Source organism: Euprymna scolopes, chromosome 18, assembly GCF_053919585.1.
Source record: "Euprymna scolopes isolate OS-2025 chromosome 18, ASM5391958v1, whole genome shotgun sequence".
Lineage (NCBI taxonomy): Eukaryota > Metazoa > Mollusca > Cephalopoda > Sepiida > Sepiolidae > Euprymna > Euprymna scolopes.
In genome coordinates this window covers 119563508-119580627 of record NC_136499.1, presented here as the reverse complement: position 1 = coordinate 119580627, position 17120 = coordinate 119563508, and positions in this window count along the sequence as shown.

Here is a 17120-nt window from a genome sequence, read left to right as displayed (position 1 = left end):
TGATCACGCTGTGATAATGGTAGAAATCAGCCTAAATTCTCGCCCTAAAACTGAAGACCCACTACTCAAAACAACGAGTTATTACAAAAAGGCTGATTGGGAAGCCATCAGGGAGCTCATCAGAGATGCCCCATGGCAAAATATCTTTACTCTTCCAGCGGAACAGTGTGCAAATGAGACAACTGAATGGTTCAAAACTGCTATTGAAGCACATGTTCCCGCACGGAAATACTATAGCAAGCCCCACTCCCCCCAATGGTTTACTTCTGCTTGTGCAGCTGCCATTTGTCAAAGGCAGCATGCGTTCCGCAGATTCAACCGACATAAGTCCAGCTCAAATAAACAGAAGTTTATAGAAGCTAGAAATAATTGTAAGAGAGTGATAGACACAGCTAAGTCAGATTACTCTGAAACCACCAGAAAGCGCATCGAAGCACAGAAATTAGGAACCCGGGATTTTTGGAAAATCTACAACAGCGTAGTTAATAATGGACAGTCAATTATTCCCCCACTAACAAACAATCATGAGGTTGCTTGCACGGCAACTGACAAGGCTAATCTGCTTGCCAGTCGGTTTGCCTCAAACTCCACACTGAACTCGGTACACCACTCACTCCCTGATTTTCCTCTGCGAACAGACGCCACACTTGACGACTTGAAAATCAGGTACATGCTATTATAAAAAACCTAGACACCTCTAAAGCATGTGGACCAAATCTCATCCCGGCTGTGCTATTAAAAAAATGCTCTGCCGAGGTTGCTCCAGTTCTGTCCAAACTTTACAATAAATGCCTTAACGAATCTTGTTTTTCCGACTGCTGGAAAACCGCCTCTGTGGTACCAGTCTTCAAGAATTCTGGTGAAAGAACTGACCCACTAAATTATCGCCCCATTAGCCTCCTCCCGCTTTTCGCCAAAATATTTGAGTCCTTAGTTAATAAAGCCCTAGTCCAGCACCTAACAGCTGCTAAACTCTTGACTGACAAACAATATGGATTCAGGCAAGCCCGTTCAACAGCAGATATCTTAACTGTAGTTTCTGAACGTATATACCGTTCATTGGATAAAACAGGGGAGGGAGGAGCGGTGGCCCTTGATATATCTAAGGCTTTTGACAGGGTATGGCACGATGGTCTTCTAAGGAAAATTAGATCATATGGAATCACTGGAAGAATTCATAACGTAATTAAATCCTTCTTAAGTAATAGAAAAATCAAAGTTGTCCTCGACGGACGTACATCCAAACAATATGACATAAATGCGGGAGTGCCTCAGGGGTCTATCCTTGGACCTCTATTGTTCCTGATATTCATAAACGACCTCCCTGATAATATTGTTTCGGAGATGGGTATATTTGCCGATGACACCACTCTCTATAACAGATATGAGGGGAAAACAAATGAACACATATCCAAGAAAATGGCAGAAACACTAGAGGATGACCTCCAATCCGTAGTGGAATGGGGACAAAAATGGTTGGTCTCATTCAATGCTGCTAAGACTAAGCTTGTTTCCTTCAATAACTACAAGAAACCTTCTCTACCACCAATAGCAATGGCCAAGAACACATTGCCTGAAAGTACTTCTTTTAAACTCCTCGGCCTAACGTTTACAGGGAATATGAACTGGAATAGATACATTGAGAGCATTGCCAAGGCTGCTGCAAGGAAGGTTGGCTCCCTCTACCGTGCTAGAAAACTACTTACGCCTGCCAGTATCCTATACCTCTATAAGGCAACCATTCGCCCATGTATGGAGTACTGTTGTCACATCTGGGCTGGTGCATCTGCTGCTTGTCTCTCGCTCCTAGACAGGGTTCAAAAAAGAGTCGCAAACCTGATAGGTCCTGAACTGTCATCTAGGCTTCAACCTCTGTCCCATCGACGAGATGTTGCATCCCTCTACAAATACTTTAATGGTGAATGCTCTGACGAACTGCAAACACTTGTACCTCCCCGACGTAACTACCCCCGACAAACCCGACAAGCTACTAAGTCTCATCCCTTTACAGTGGAGATCCCTAGGTGCAAGAAAGCCTTTTACTCCAATATTTTCTTCCCCAGAACTGCGGGTCTTTGGAACTCCCTTCCGGGATTCTGCTTTCCCAACTGCAATGATATGCAGAAGTTCAAGTGTAATGTTAACAAACATCTTTCTACTCTTCTCCCTTCATAATGACCCCGCTAATTAATTCCCTAATAGTAGCCCCCTGCTTCAAAGTGGCACTGTGCCTTGTTTGGGGTGAAAATTGAATTTAAAAAAAATATATATATATATACTGGAGAATGATCTTCTGCATCTCAGTACAGAACAATTAGTATGTTACGAAGTAGTTTCTCGTGTTACTGATGAATACAGAAACACCAGCGTACTCAGTGACAATCCTGCAAGATCTACAGCTGATTTACTGATCGTAATTCACATAGAAGCTGTTAATCTACCATTTGGGTTTCAATAAATCGAGAGCAATAGCTCTCGACATATCAATGATCTGCCTCAAGGATACGTCCTTAGCTGAATTCTCTTCATTATTTTCACCACTGATCTCTTCAATAACATTTGAACTTTATTCGTAGCTATAGACGCAGACTACATGACGACATGTGACAATTCTTATAAGGCGAGCAACGACCAGGATCTAGCGCTCTGTCTCTCTCTCTCTCTCTCTCTCTCTCTCTCTCTCTCTCTCTCTCTATCTATCTATCTATCTATCTATCTCTCCTCCAATCATGATTACATGGCCAATAATATAAAAGGTTACTGGTTAATTTGAATACATAATAAAAGAAACTTCTATCTTGGATACAATTGATAAAAATGCCTCTCGTCTCAAATAAGTACCTGGCTTCGACAACTTGTAGGGTTGGAAGACTAACATAAATCAGTTGCCAAAATCGCCGAAAAAAATGGTTGCATCATTCTACTGCTCCACAAGGGATCTTAGTCCCGATGCAAACCTCTACCTGTATAAAAGCCAAAATAAAAAAAAGAGTGGGCGATTTGAGGAAAGAGGCAAATGAACTAATGGGAGAAAGACAGACTTTTCATAATAAATAGAAAAATAAAAAGAAAGAAAAGGAAGACAGAAAATAAAACAAAACAATCCAGTGCAAAGAGAACGAAAGAAATGAAAAAAAAAAGAGTTTATTTTAATTAGTTCATTACCGCAAACCAAAACAAGAAAAAAGTAATCAAATAGTTAGACAAAAAAAGTACTAAACTACATCTGAAGATGATCACCAGAAAAGTTAAAACAAAAAATAATAACGTGACAGGAATGGTGGATGAAAAACGAAAAAAAAAAAAAAACTATTATTAAATATGGAAGAAAGAAAGACACACAATAAAGTATTCAAATAAAGAAATAAAATGAAGAACGAAAATGAGGGAAAACTTTTTGGTCCCGCGATAAAAGGAAGGTGGACCTGTACATTCACCCTTGTCCATTCCTCCGCTCGTTCGTTCTTCTATCCGCAATTTTCTCAATAACTACGCCTTGGAATTTTTTTATATTTGCACAAACATTAAACATGATATGAGTAAAAATGTAACAGAACGGATTTTCCTCCTTAGGGGTGCTTTTCGGGTTAAAATGACTCAAATTGGCATTTTGTGCTTATTTAAAAAAAATTGATGCCTTGGATTTTTATAAAACTTTCTGAAAAGTTGTAACTAAGTGACTTCTATATAGTTTTTTGTCTATACTTCGCGATAACTATTGGGTGTGCCCCAGGGTCTCTTTTAGGACTATTAAAACACTCAATTTGGGAGACTATTTTACCATATTTGTCAAAAATTTTCTGTGTATATCTACTTAGCAGTTTTGCATGGTGCTGAACACAAATTTAAATATGTTAAGGCCTTGTGGCCTTCCGGGGTTTAATCGGGGAGGAGGTTGAGCAACTGATGGACTTAGTCGTTTCTTTTCTGGCATATTTAAGGTTTAAAACTGCACCCTTTCTTCATTTTCACGATGATTTGACGTCCCCTGGGGTCGTTTGGTGCTAAATGGATGGAGGGGGAAAATGCTGAGATAATCACTTTTTTTTTATTTTTGTTCACTGTGCAATAACGGGGGACCATACATGCTTCACTTGTTTTTAATCGTAACGAACCCTAACCAAAAGTAATACAAGTTGTCTCTATAGGAGTCTAAAATACTAATATATAGAAAGGAAAGGGTATGTAGATATCCTAAGAGAGGAGTAATGTGAACATTTGGCCGAAAGAAATACGAGATTATTTAATACCTTATTGAATTACTCAAAATTCTTATTGAGATGAGTGATTTTAATAATCTATCCATTTATGCATTAAGCACTATTATCATTATTTTCTAGTTGTTGATTACCGACGTTTCGGCACACTTTTCCTCTAGCCTTCATCAGGTGGTCAAACGCGACGGGATAGGAACGCCGAATCTTCTAATTCATCGCCCTTCGGGACCCATGGCGCAATGGATAGAGACGTTTAAACTCTACGGTTCCAGGTGAGCATTGTCTGTAGATAGCGGTTTCAATCCTATCCAAATCCGACCAGACGCTTAATTAGCCCAAACGTGGTGAGACCACAACGACTATGTAAACCAGTAATTGCGGAGGATGCAGTGAGAAGATTAGGCGTTCCTAATAGTTCGCCGAAACATCGTGGAATAACAACTAGATGATGAGGATAATAGTCCGCAATAAATAAATGGGTAAATGATTTAATACCTTGCCTGGAACAAATGTTTTACAGGTACTACCAGGGCACGCCAGAGGGGATCTAGGAAGAATAGTAAGTAATAGTTAAGTTACTCTAACCAGGGCTCCTTATTTGGGTCCTCATTATTGAATATCTTTTACGTTTATATACAGGAACTGAATGAGAGCAAAATGCATCCAATATACAATTGCAAAATAAATAAGATATAATAAACATAAATGGATTTGATCAATACTGACTTAGAAATAACATATATAAGAGGAACATTTTAAAGAAAAGAAAAAAAAAGACAGAATAAAAAGGAAACTAAAGAAAAATAAAGAACAGAAGTTACTACAAAAAGGGAGATAATTCAGAAAGCACGAAAATAAAAATATAAAAGTAAACAAGAAAAAATGAAAAAAAAAACGAAAAAAAAATGTAATGTACAAAAACGAAAAGAAAAATGGATGAAAATTCAATAAAGACGATAAAATCTCAGAAGCAATCAATATAAGTAAATCAAAGTAAATAAATAAAAGAGGAATTAAAATTAAAATACTGACAGAAACTCCCAAACATAAAACAAGAGAAAAATGCTGCATATACGCCATTTTGTTTTTAATGGTTTTTCTTTACATATTTTCGAAAATCTCTAAATACGAACCGAAGAATCTGTCGTTTTTGCGTATCAGTCGTTATGAAATTTTCAATTTATTGTTTTCTGCAATACTTCATGTTTTATTTTCTTCCTTTTCTTTTGTCTCGTATTTCGCTCAATCGTTTCTATAAAAAGGCTTCGTCCGTCAGTCGTCCGTTTGAAATATCAGTTTATGTGTCAGACGCGAGTGTGCAGATATCTCAACTGCACGATCAGTAAAAGCATGAATAACAAATGAAGTAGCAAGTCCTTAGAAGAATAAAGAGAAAATGGCTTGAAATAAGTCATATACCATCCACTATAACAATAGATTATATAGAGCTACGCACCTAGAAAACGGAACTATCATACCGGACATAATGATAGGGGACATGAAGAAGAAAGAAGCAAACTTAATGGAGGTTTGTCTTCCCTATCGATCGATCTATGCATCTGTTCAGTCTCGAAAGACAAAGGAGACCTCTCTAGGGGCAGTTGCGCGTGTAATTGTGAGGCAAGGTTCGTGCAATCCCTAACCACACCTCTCCTGAATCGACACTGTTTGGGTCCAGTGGCAATGAGAAGACCAGGACGACTGGAAACAATGCCGAGATAAGCGGAGAGCACATACAGCAGCTGGAAATCTCAAATGGTCACCCATTTAGTACTGACCAGGCTCAATGTTGCTTAACTTCGGTGATCCAGCAGGAACAGGTGTGTCAATGTGATTGTGTCTACTTCAAACTTCCTACCTTTTCTTACCTTAATAAATAACATTTAAATAGTTTTAATGGCATTCATTTTATTATTCATTAATTAATTCAATTTGTACAATTAATTAACTTTTTCATTGAATATTAATTGTTATTTCATACTTAAACCTGACATACAAGAATTTTATATACATATATATATATATATGTGTGCGTGTGTGTGTGTGTGTGTGTGTGTTTCATACATTAGTGTGACTACAAGAATTTAATATACACTAGACTACCCGTGACCCGTTGGATCAGTATGTTATATTAGCTATGGAATTAATGTATATCTTTCCTATGATGCTGGGTTAAACAGAACAGAGAAAGAAACGACGACGGAATGCAAAGGTCTCATGTACAACATGAAAAGAAACTGGAATCTTAGGCAGATCGCCATCATTTCAGTAATAATAGAAGCAACAAGACTCATAAAAAACAAAATTCAAAACTACCTGACAAATATACCCGGTGAACAAGAGAGATTCAAACCATTGCACTTAGAGGGAGGTTAGAAATTACAAAAGATCTCTCGGTTGTTTGTTTTTTTTCTTTTACAACATATCTGCTTCTTTTGTGGTAATATAATTAATTTATAAGTGTTAGATGTTGGTTAGTTGCTTTTGGTGGTTCTTGTGGAATCTTTTCTTATATTTAGTTGTATATTTTAGTCTTTTTTTCAGGAATTAAATAAGATTTTCTGGTTCGATTTAATTAAATATCTCACTATTCTCCTGGTAATGCCCGTTTAAAGTCCTCAGAGTCCGTCAATATATGATGTATTGTGTAGAGCTCCTGACACATGCAAATAAACACCTCTTCTCCCCTCGGTTCTAGTGAATAAGGTAGCGGGCAAATGTCTGGCATCCCACAGAGTGCTCCACCCCCAGCTTGAACGAAATGATAAGAAAATTGAAAAAAAAAATGAATCGATGTATTTTCAATTTTAGATGCGTAAAATAATCTCTATAAAATTTGAAGTAATATTTCATTGATTTAATTTTTTTTCTTTATGTAAATATTCCTTATTGGACAGAAAGTCTTCAGAATATACAAATGCGTCGAGTAATGTATAATTTCTAACGAGGATGTTTCATAAAGGTACTATAAAATCGCCAAATTGGTTCATGCGAGATTAATGCATCTCTCACAAAAACGCATTATATAGTTCATCTATCATAATTTTATCAAAACCCGAAGGTCACTCGAAGATAAAGGATTAATGAATATAAGGTGGTAATGAAGTAATCGTTAATGAGGTAAACTAGGCAGGATTTGTTGATTTACATTGGATTTCAAGGCAACCATGTTGTATTAAATCGCGAAGCAGGACTGTGGAACAGTGTTCCACTGGCGGGTAGTTCTGGGAAAGAAGATTTGTTCATGGAATCTGCGTTTAGATTTAGGCACATATAGAGACTAGGGGAAATCGTTTATAGTGGTTGCAGAAAAGTCGAGCGTTTATTGTGAAGATTTGGCAAGGAGAACCCATAGATTGGAGCTCAGTTGAGCACTTGCACGCTTATTGATAATAAATATTTTCAAAATATAGGTGAGCGAACAACTATTAGATATTGGCTATCGAGTTTGCACAAAGCAACTTCTTCCTCTCCCACCTCCGGGTCCATGTTTAAATAATATTCGTCGTAGCTTTGTTTATGATCACGCCGAGTAAAAAGAATATTTAAAGAACTAGTACCAACTTTAAAGAGCAATGTATTAAGGTTGCGTAACTCAATTTGCTATTTAACTGTACCTTTATGAACTTTTTTTTGTTATGAATTAAGGACAACCTGCAAATATATTTTTAACAAGCAGTGCATTAATCTAGCCCAACTTGGAGTTATCTTTATAGACTGTTTTGGTTGGGATAGATGAACTAACCGGAAGTTTATTTTTAGCTATCAATGCTAATCAATAGATGGTGTAATGTGTAGGGCTCCTGACACATGCAAATAAACACTTCTTCTTCCCTCGGTTCTAGTGAATTAGGTAGCGGGTGAATATCTGGCATCCGGTAGAGTGCTCAACCCCCATCTTTAACGAAATGATAAGAAAATTGAAAAAAAAAATGAATGGATGCATTTTAGATATTAGATGCGTAAAATAATCTCTATAAAGTTAACCAGTACGGCGATTTTTTGTATACTTTTATGAACTGTCTTTTAGCGAACAATGCCATTTTAAGCACAATCTACTAATTCAGTTTTATTATTACATAATTTATAATTTTTATAGTCTATAATCCGGAGGTCATCTCGTCAGCATTAAACAAGGCCAATCTATTTGCCAAGAACTTTGGCACTAATTCTACCCTATGCGATGAAGGGCATCAACTCCCCGCATTTCCTCCTATAACAGACAACACGTTATGCAACATACAAATATCTATGCGTGAGGTCGCCAAACTAATCAAGAACCTTGATTCCAGTAAAGCAACTCCCCCTGACGGCATTCCAATCATTGTGCTGAAAAGAACTTGCCCCCATATTTACTAAACTCCTTAAGCGTCGCCTTAAAGAGGTGGTTCCCAACCCCCCTGGAAAACCTCATCAGTATGCCCTGTATTTAAGAATTCAGGAGATAAGTCATCTCCCTCTCAGTACAGACTAATAGGTCTCCTGTGTTTCATGAGTAAGCCGCTGAAATCCATATTAAATAGAGAAGTAGTCAACCACCTCAGCAGAAATAACCTTATTGGTGACATGCAATATGGTTTCCGTTCTGCCAGATATACAGCAGATGTGCTAACTGTTATATCTCATAGGATTAACGAATCTCTTGACAAAGGCTTCCTCTCTAGGGCAATTCCTCTTGACATATCCATTAAATCATTTTTCTCTGATAGGCTCATAAGACTAGTGGTTGATGGACAGAGATCAGAAGCACTCAATATCAATTCTGAAGTCCCTCAGTGGTCCATCCTAGGTCAAACTCTCTTCCTTATATATATCAATGATCTCCAATAACACCTACTTAAACCATTTGTTGACATCTATGCTGCTGACACAACCATTTATGGCAACACATCAAAGGCCGTAAATGATAATGTTCTCTCTGATTCTCTCTCCTCTGATCTTGAACACGTGTTACAATGAGGAAAGCAGTGGCTGGTTACTTTTAATGCATCTTAAACCAAGTGTCTATCTTTACATCAGCAATGTTCTGATCCCCATCTGGCATCAATTAAAATGAATGGCTCTCGTCTTTAGGAGGTCTCATGTTTTGACAAGCTTGTGGGCTTGACCTTTAATCCTGATCTTAAATGGAACGCGTACATAAAATTTGTTTCCAAGGCCACTGGAAAAATCGTGGGATCCTTCTATCGATCCAGTAGATATCTCACTGCTGATGTAATTATCTATCTATATAAGATCAAGGTACGTCCAAGGATGGAGTACTGCTGCCACATCTGGGTAGGAGCTGCTAGAAAGGACTTAACCTGCCTTGATAGAGTTCGAAATAGACTTCGTAGCCTCGTAGGAGATGCTCTTTTCTCTTCCCTGCAATCTCTATTTCGCAGAAGAGATATTGCGTGTTTGTCGCTGCTTTATCGTTATTTTCATGGCAAGTGCTCGACTGCGCTTCAATCTGTGATCCCCCCTCGCTAAACTCTCACAAGAAACACTCGTCTAGCTGAAAACACTATCAATATTTCTCCCACTCTTTATCTGTGTGTAAACCTAAGCGTAGATTCCATGAACAAAGTTTCTTTCTTAGAACTGCACGCCCGTGAAACTGTCTTCCGTTTTCCTGCTTTCCAGCTGACTACACTATGTTTGTCTTCAAGTCCAACGTAAACAAGTTCTTGATGGGCCGTTCCATTAATTTAATAAATTTAAGGAACACTCTTAAACCTTATCCTTGAGTAGTCTCTGGGCCTTGATAAGTGGTTATGCCTATGTAAAAAAAAAACAAAAGTTATCATAATGTTTTCCACCAGCGAACCTTCGATAATTCAACTAAAGTTTGAATTTTACACGGTAAATTCATTTTAATCCAAACTAATATATATTTTCACCGATTTTTATTTTCATTTTATTATTATTTTTTCTTACCTTAATAAATAAAATATAAATAGTTTTCATACCATTCATTTTATGTTAGTTATTAGTTAATTCAATTTGTACTATGAATTAATTAACTTTTTCATTGAATATTAAATGTTATTTCATGCTTAAACCTTACATACAAGAATTTAATATATGTTTCATACATTAGTGTGGCTACAAGAATTTAATATACACTAGACTTCCCATGACCCGTTGGGTAAGTACGTTATATAAGCTATAGAATTAATGTATGAGCGTGATGTAAGAAAATAGTTTTGTGGCATAACAGAAACATAACTAGACTACCCCTGACCCGTTGTGTCAGTATGTTTTATTAGCTATGGAATTAATGTATGAGCGTGACACTTATGACGTAAAGAAAATAGTTTTTTTTTTTGACATAACGGAAATATTTCTGTAAAAGTGTATTAAAATGAAAAAAAAATATAGATAAGTCGTTCTAATTATAATTTTTTTAATTAAAAAAACTTAGAGCCATTGAATTATTAGTGGTTTGCCATACTTATAGGAAAATGTACACTGAACAGATACTACATTACTTTCAGTTAAACTCAACTTTTCATATATCTTTTAATTTAAACGTGAATTCAAAAACAATTCGGGACCCTGAAAACGTACACAGTAAAACAATACGTTTTATTGTCGCGTTGATTATTTATTTGTAACGCAAATAACATTTATTTGTAACGCAAAAAAACTACTCGGGGTTATTTATTTCTCTTGGTACTGTAAAAGAAAATGTATGAATGTTTCTTAAGAAAATTGTGTTAAAAAATGGAGAATAATTTTTTTTAATAAATAGAGGCGGTGGGTAAATCGCTGTTGTAAAATGCTCTTATGGGTGTCAACGGGTAAAAGTAGATTTATTTGTAAGAAAATTGCGTTAAAATAACAAAAACGTAATACGGAAATGAGAGATGTAAAAAATCAGAAAATATTAACAATTGTTTATTTGTTTTATTGTCGCGTTGATTATTTGTTTATGTACACATGCGCAACCGGAAGTCGTAAACCGGATGTTGGGTTACATCATCCGTTACAAGGTCCTTGGAATTATATATAAATATATATATATATATATATATATATATATATGTATATATAGTAATTTATAAAATATATATTTTATAAATTACTAACTAGCTCTACCTACGTATTGATCACTTTTGAAGTAAATAGTCGAATAAATTTGTACTTTTGTATATTAATTTATGTGATTAAATAAAGTATATATATATATATATATATATATATATATATATATATATATATATATATATATAATCTACAGAAGCTTTGAATAAAAAAAAATGCAAAAATAAAAATAAAGAATGCAGTTTAGATTCCTGGAAGGAAAAAAATATTATTTTTAACCTATCGTAGACTAAGTACCTACAAAACCCGATTTATAAAATGTTTATAATGACCAAAGATAATTCATTTATATATAGATGAAAAAAAAAGGACTTAACTAAAATTGTTAAATAGAAATAGTCTTCGACATTGTATTAGCCGAGTTCGAAAAATCTGCAATTTTAAAAACAGAATTGAACTACATAAGTATTAAAAGAGAAAACCTCAACTAAAATGTTGTAAACAGAAAACGGAGATCATCAGTTTTTTACCATGTAGCTGTATATATATTGATTTTTTTGTATGTGACGCTTAAGAATGAAATAGTATTTTGCACATGCCTGCACGACTTAATTCTAAATACTCTTCATTTTATTTTTAGTGAGTCACAATTATCAAGACCCAAAGAGCACTCGATGATCATGATTAATGAGTGGAAGTACTGTTCGGTAGTGGTGGCACTTAGAATTTGATTATTAAAGAGGACGGTTTAACAAGAACTTAGTTACATTGAATTGGAAGAAGTTCATATTGTAGTCACTTGGAAAGAAGCCCTGCGATATAAAGTCCCACAGGCGGATACTTCTATGAAAAAATGGTCATGTTAATTTATTTCTATACATCGTTTGTCAGGTGTCTATTTTAAATATTATGCGGACCGTTCCCTAAAAGATACTCCTTTTCTTTTATTCCACCCTAATAAATCAGAGAGTATGTCAAAATGCGTTCTTATGATGGCTGAACGTCATGACTTGAGAGTTTCATCCTTCTGTTGTAGATATTGACAGTATGAGATTTTAAGGAAGCCTCCCTAAAATGGCCCTCCGTTTAAAGTGGGGATGTGTCATTGAATTCCTCCATGCAATAAATTGAAAACTTCAGCATTCACCGGCGCCTACTGAACGCTTACGAAGCCACATCAGTTGATGTCAGAACAGTTACGAGATGAGTTCGTCGATTTTAGAGTGATCACAGAGATGTGAGTGACAAAGCACCCGCCGAACTTTTACGAGCAAGGCATTTAACGAGGCTGGCTAAAAGTGCATTGAGATTGTTGGTGACTATGTAGAAAAATATATTTAGAGCACAAGAATCGCTCGTTTTAACGGTAGCCCTCCCGTCTTCGTAGCTCTTTGATGTTTTAGTTAAAAATAGATCTTACTCCTCGGAAATCTTCCGTAAATTAATAAGGTAGACTAAACATCCAAGCCTTGCCTGTGCAACTAATCTAAAAGGAAAAATCTCAGAAATTAACGCTGGTCTTTTTCTGATATTTCTGATATTGATCTCAAAGCATCTTGTCGATATACGTCAAACAATGGAACTGCAGTTGGAGATTGCTTCACTCTAGTTTTAGTATATAATCTCAATGCAGGCATTTTTTAGTTGTTATCCGCTGTCTCTTGACAAATAAATGGTAATTTTGTTTTCCTGTCAAATTACATTTAAAACTACGCGATGATTAAAAAACGCTTTGTTTTAATGGGCGCAACTTACGCACCCGAAAAATATCGTTTCGTGTTTTGTTCTTTTTTTTTGTGTTGCTTTGTTTTCGTGTTTTTATTTTCTTTTCAATCAAGCTGCCAGCCACGCCTACCTTTTTACCCCCATCAAAGACACGGCAATATCGATTCGTGCTTTTAGATCTATCGATTTCCCGGATAAATCTCTCACGAAAACTGACAATCTTCCGCAGCACTGTCAGTTCTACAAAAGCTGCAATATTTGAAGAGGTTTTCAAAGCCGTATTAATGCCAATAACCTTAATAAATAACTGTCAGTTTCGCGCTTGTCACTTGGCGTGGGTATTTATCCCTTAAAAATTATCAAAATCCGCTCCGCCATTTGACGTAAAAACAAAAAACGAAACAAACATTACGAATTGATTTCGAGAGACAGTTTGTCAGTAATTCGTTCGTTTCTTTCTTCACGTTCAATCGATTTGTCTTCTGTGCTTAATTTTGGTAGAGAACCATTCCTTAAAACAGCCAGACTAAACGACATATATTATCAGCCAAAATTAGCGGGTTTTACTGAAAGATTACTCGAAGATGAGGTTCCGTAATGCTGTTTCTGTGTTTTGTTTTCAATTTATTTAATTCTGACAACGCATATTGCCAGAGAACCACAGTGGAGGACCACCAGTTTGGGGTTTGATTGTTTTTCTTTCATGGCATACCAACTATTTACGGATTACTTTTTGCCAAAGCCAGTAATTGTGAACAAGTTTTCATGGCTTAATTTATTTATATATACAAAAACATATTCATGAATTTGGTTTAGTCTTGTTTTCTCTTGCGGCATATGAACTGGAACAAATACGTAGAGGATACTGCAAAGGCTGCTGCAAAGAAGGTGGGCTCCCTCTATGGTGCTAGAATACAACTCACACCTAATAAACTAGACAAAATACTGTTCGAAATTCGCTCAATATATGTTACCGTGACATACGTTGATATATATTTGGTGTTTTTTTAATTAGTATTTTGTCTAGTTTATTATTTATAACACCTTATTATTTATAACACCTTTTCACAACATTACAATGTTAAGGAGAGAGTCGGGCGCCATTTTGAATTTTCAAATACATCGGTAAGCAGTGCATGTTTATCGAGCTGAATAAACATGTTACATTGAATCAAAACACAAAAAATGTATCCAGTTTGGTAGAAAAGTAACTTATCTTGCCTTTGATAACATTTATTTGTTATATATTTGTTTTTTGACAACTTTTTCGAATCTATGTGTACAGTAATACAAACCCAAAGATGCCTCTTTTTGTAACCATTATTATTTAATAGAGTAAAGTTCCTTCATAACTTTACTCTCCAGTCTTAACAGATTATACATAAGCACAGTACGGGTGCCTGCGTGTGGATTTCCCCCCAAACAGTATCAATATTTTATTTCGCTCCTAATGTAACTGTCGCTGGACGTCGAATTCTTATTATGTTACCAAACATTTTCTTTCCTCTTTTGATGAGAAGCATTAGGTTTCGAAATACTGTGGTATAAGTAGTCCTTACTTACCCTACATCTTAATTGATGTATACTCTTAGTGAATAAATGATTAAATCTATATATGTAGTAGTATAAACCTATTTATGGTGTCTTTTATTAAAAAAAACACCCATTATTTTGCTGATGAGGAGACTTTATTTTCATAAAAAACTATATGCTAAAATTATTGTCCTTGACCCAATCTCTGTCACAAAAAAACATCGTTTCCGAAACGATTGTACAATTTATTGGCTTGTTGTTCTCCTTCTTATGAAACGGATTTTTAATTTTAATTTTGAATTATAAGTTATCAATCACCTTACCATATATATATATATATATATATATATATATATATATATATATATATATATATAGCAGACGCTCAGCAATGCTTACTCATAAAACACGCATATACATATTTTTATTAATACAGATATTTTACTTATTATGGACAGAAATACCGACGGTATTAAATATAACGTTAAATGATTCCGCAAAAACCTAAAGACAATGAGTCAAGTTCGATAACCATTAGATTAGCTTGCTACGTTCTTCAAAAACTGTTTTCAAACCTACTTATTCTTTATATAACCCCTGATGTTGAAGACGTCGACATGGTAGTAGGGGTCTACGTTGGGGGGGGGGATGTTCCAGGTTTATTCGTGTTTTTTTTCGTTTTTTTTTTTTTAGATATTTCATGTTGAGTTTTTGGGATTTGTGGAACAGGTCGACAGACTTGGTTAGAGTAGGACAGAGAGAGAAAGTAAGAGATATAAAGACAGTTTTTTTTGTAGCACATCATAAGGTAAAGCCGTACCAGTTACCCACTAGTATGGCATCGAGAGGCTCCACCAGAAACTACTGCATGGTCCAGAATCCATTCACCAAATGGCAATACAGCAGCCCCAGTACTTTGCACCTGCTGATAGTACAGCCTCCTTAGTGGTTAATCCAAGGCTCGGGTACCTGACTATCAGGCGGGTAACGTCAGCCCAGATGAAACGTTTACCTCCAGCACCCTTACTAGTGACGTGGCCACAAGGATAGACATAGAAACAGAAAGATTTCCGACATCTCAGGCTTCTGTTCACGAAGTATTACCGACCTTTAAGCAGCTTTTTCCTCACCGTTTGTCAGAAAAAAAACACTCATTGGAAATGAGAACTGAGGGACAAAAAAGGAGAAGCTAAAGTTTCTGGAGCTGCCGATAACACAACCGCAGTGTATTATCTACTCTCCATTAAAAACATCTGAGGGCTTATTAATATCTACAATATATGATATTTGAAAATAGTTTCCCCTCCCATAATTATGCGTTGATATTCTTTTGGCTTTATCGAACCTCGATAGAGAATGATTCGAGCATTCAAGCTTTACCTTATTTTATGTTTGTTTATTTTTATATTATTTTATGCCATAACTAGCGGGGGTACCCGGCGTTGCCCGAGTGTTTGTTTCCGGGACGGGGGGGAGTTGTAAAAAATATTATAGTAGGTAAGTAGGAAGGATCAAACCCGGAGCCATGAGTAAAAGTAGGAAAATAAAGTGTGAAAAAAAAACAAAAAATATAATCTGCAACGTTAACAGTTCGGCCACCAAGAAAAGTCCATTCCAGTTGTTTAGGAAAAAAAAAACGACTACGGTAGGTCGGCACGAACGTGAAAATATAATGTGAATTGTCCAGCACGCTAACCACTACGCCACAGAGCACTGCAGCTTAGTTTAGTGATTTTAAATAACTTCACATGAAAGAACTACGAAGCCAAACCGGTGTTCTCTTCTCAACTGTTCCTTGTGAACGATCCCCAAACGATGTTAAGTGGTGGCAGGGGGAGGAGGAATTTATTAGAGAGAAAATATTTTACCACTTCCATTGATCTTAACCGATTTTGGCCGTGACTTCTCAGCAGAAAAAGTATAGAAATCTAAGCACAGTTAGGGATGTATATGGATTAGTATGTAATGCAAAAAATGAACACAAATTTAACATATTTCACCATCAATTTAACTAATTCGAATTCAACGGGATATAACATTTACCGGTTTTTATAGTCTAGTCTCTCTCTCACACTCACTCTCTCTCTCTCTGTATATCTCTGTCTGTCTGTCTGTCTGTCTGTCTGTCTCTCTATATATATATACATATATATACATATATATATATATATATATATATATATATATATATACATATATATATATTGACCTTTTGGGTGACGTGTACAGGGATACTATAACTATAATCTCTCCCCCTCCCCATATTTATATGCGGGATATCATTCATTACTCGTGTTATTTTACGAGTCTGTTTTTTTTCTGCTTCAAATCATATTCATTATATATGTATACATATACATGTATATATATATATATATATATATATATATATATATATATATATATATATATATATGTTAAATCCACGTTTAAAAAACAAATAAAATTATTCTCCCCTTCTTTCCTCCCTGTACATATATTTTCCGGTAATTATAAATATGTCGTTCTCGTTTTCACCTTAATTATTATTTCTTCCACGTATTTTCTTTTAAAAAAACAAACAAAATGCCATCGTTTACCCCTGACGAGGATGACGAAAGACACTTAGGATCTAAA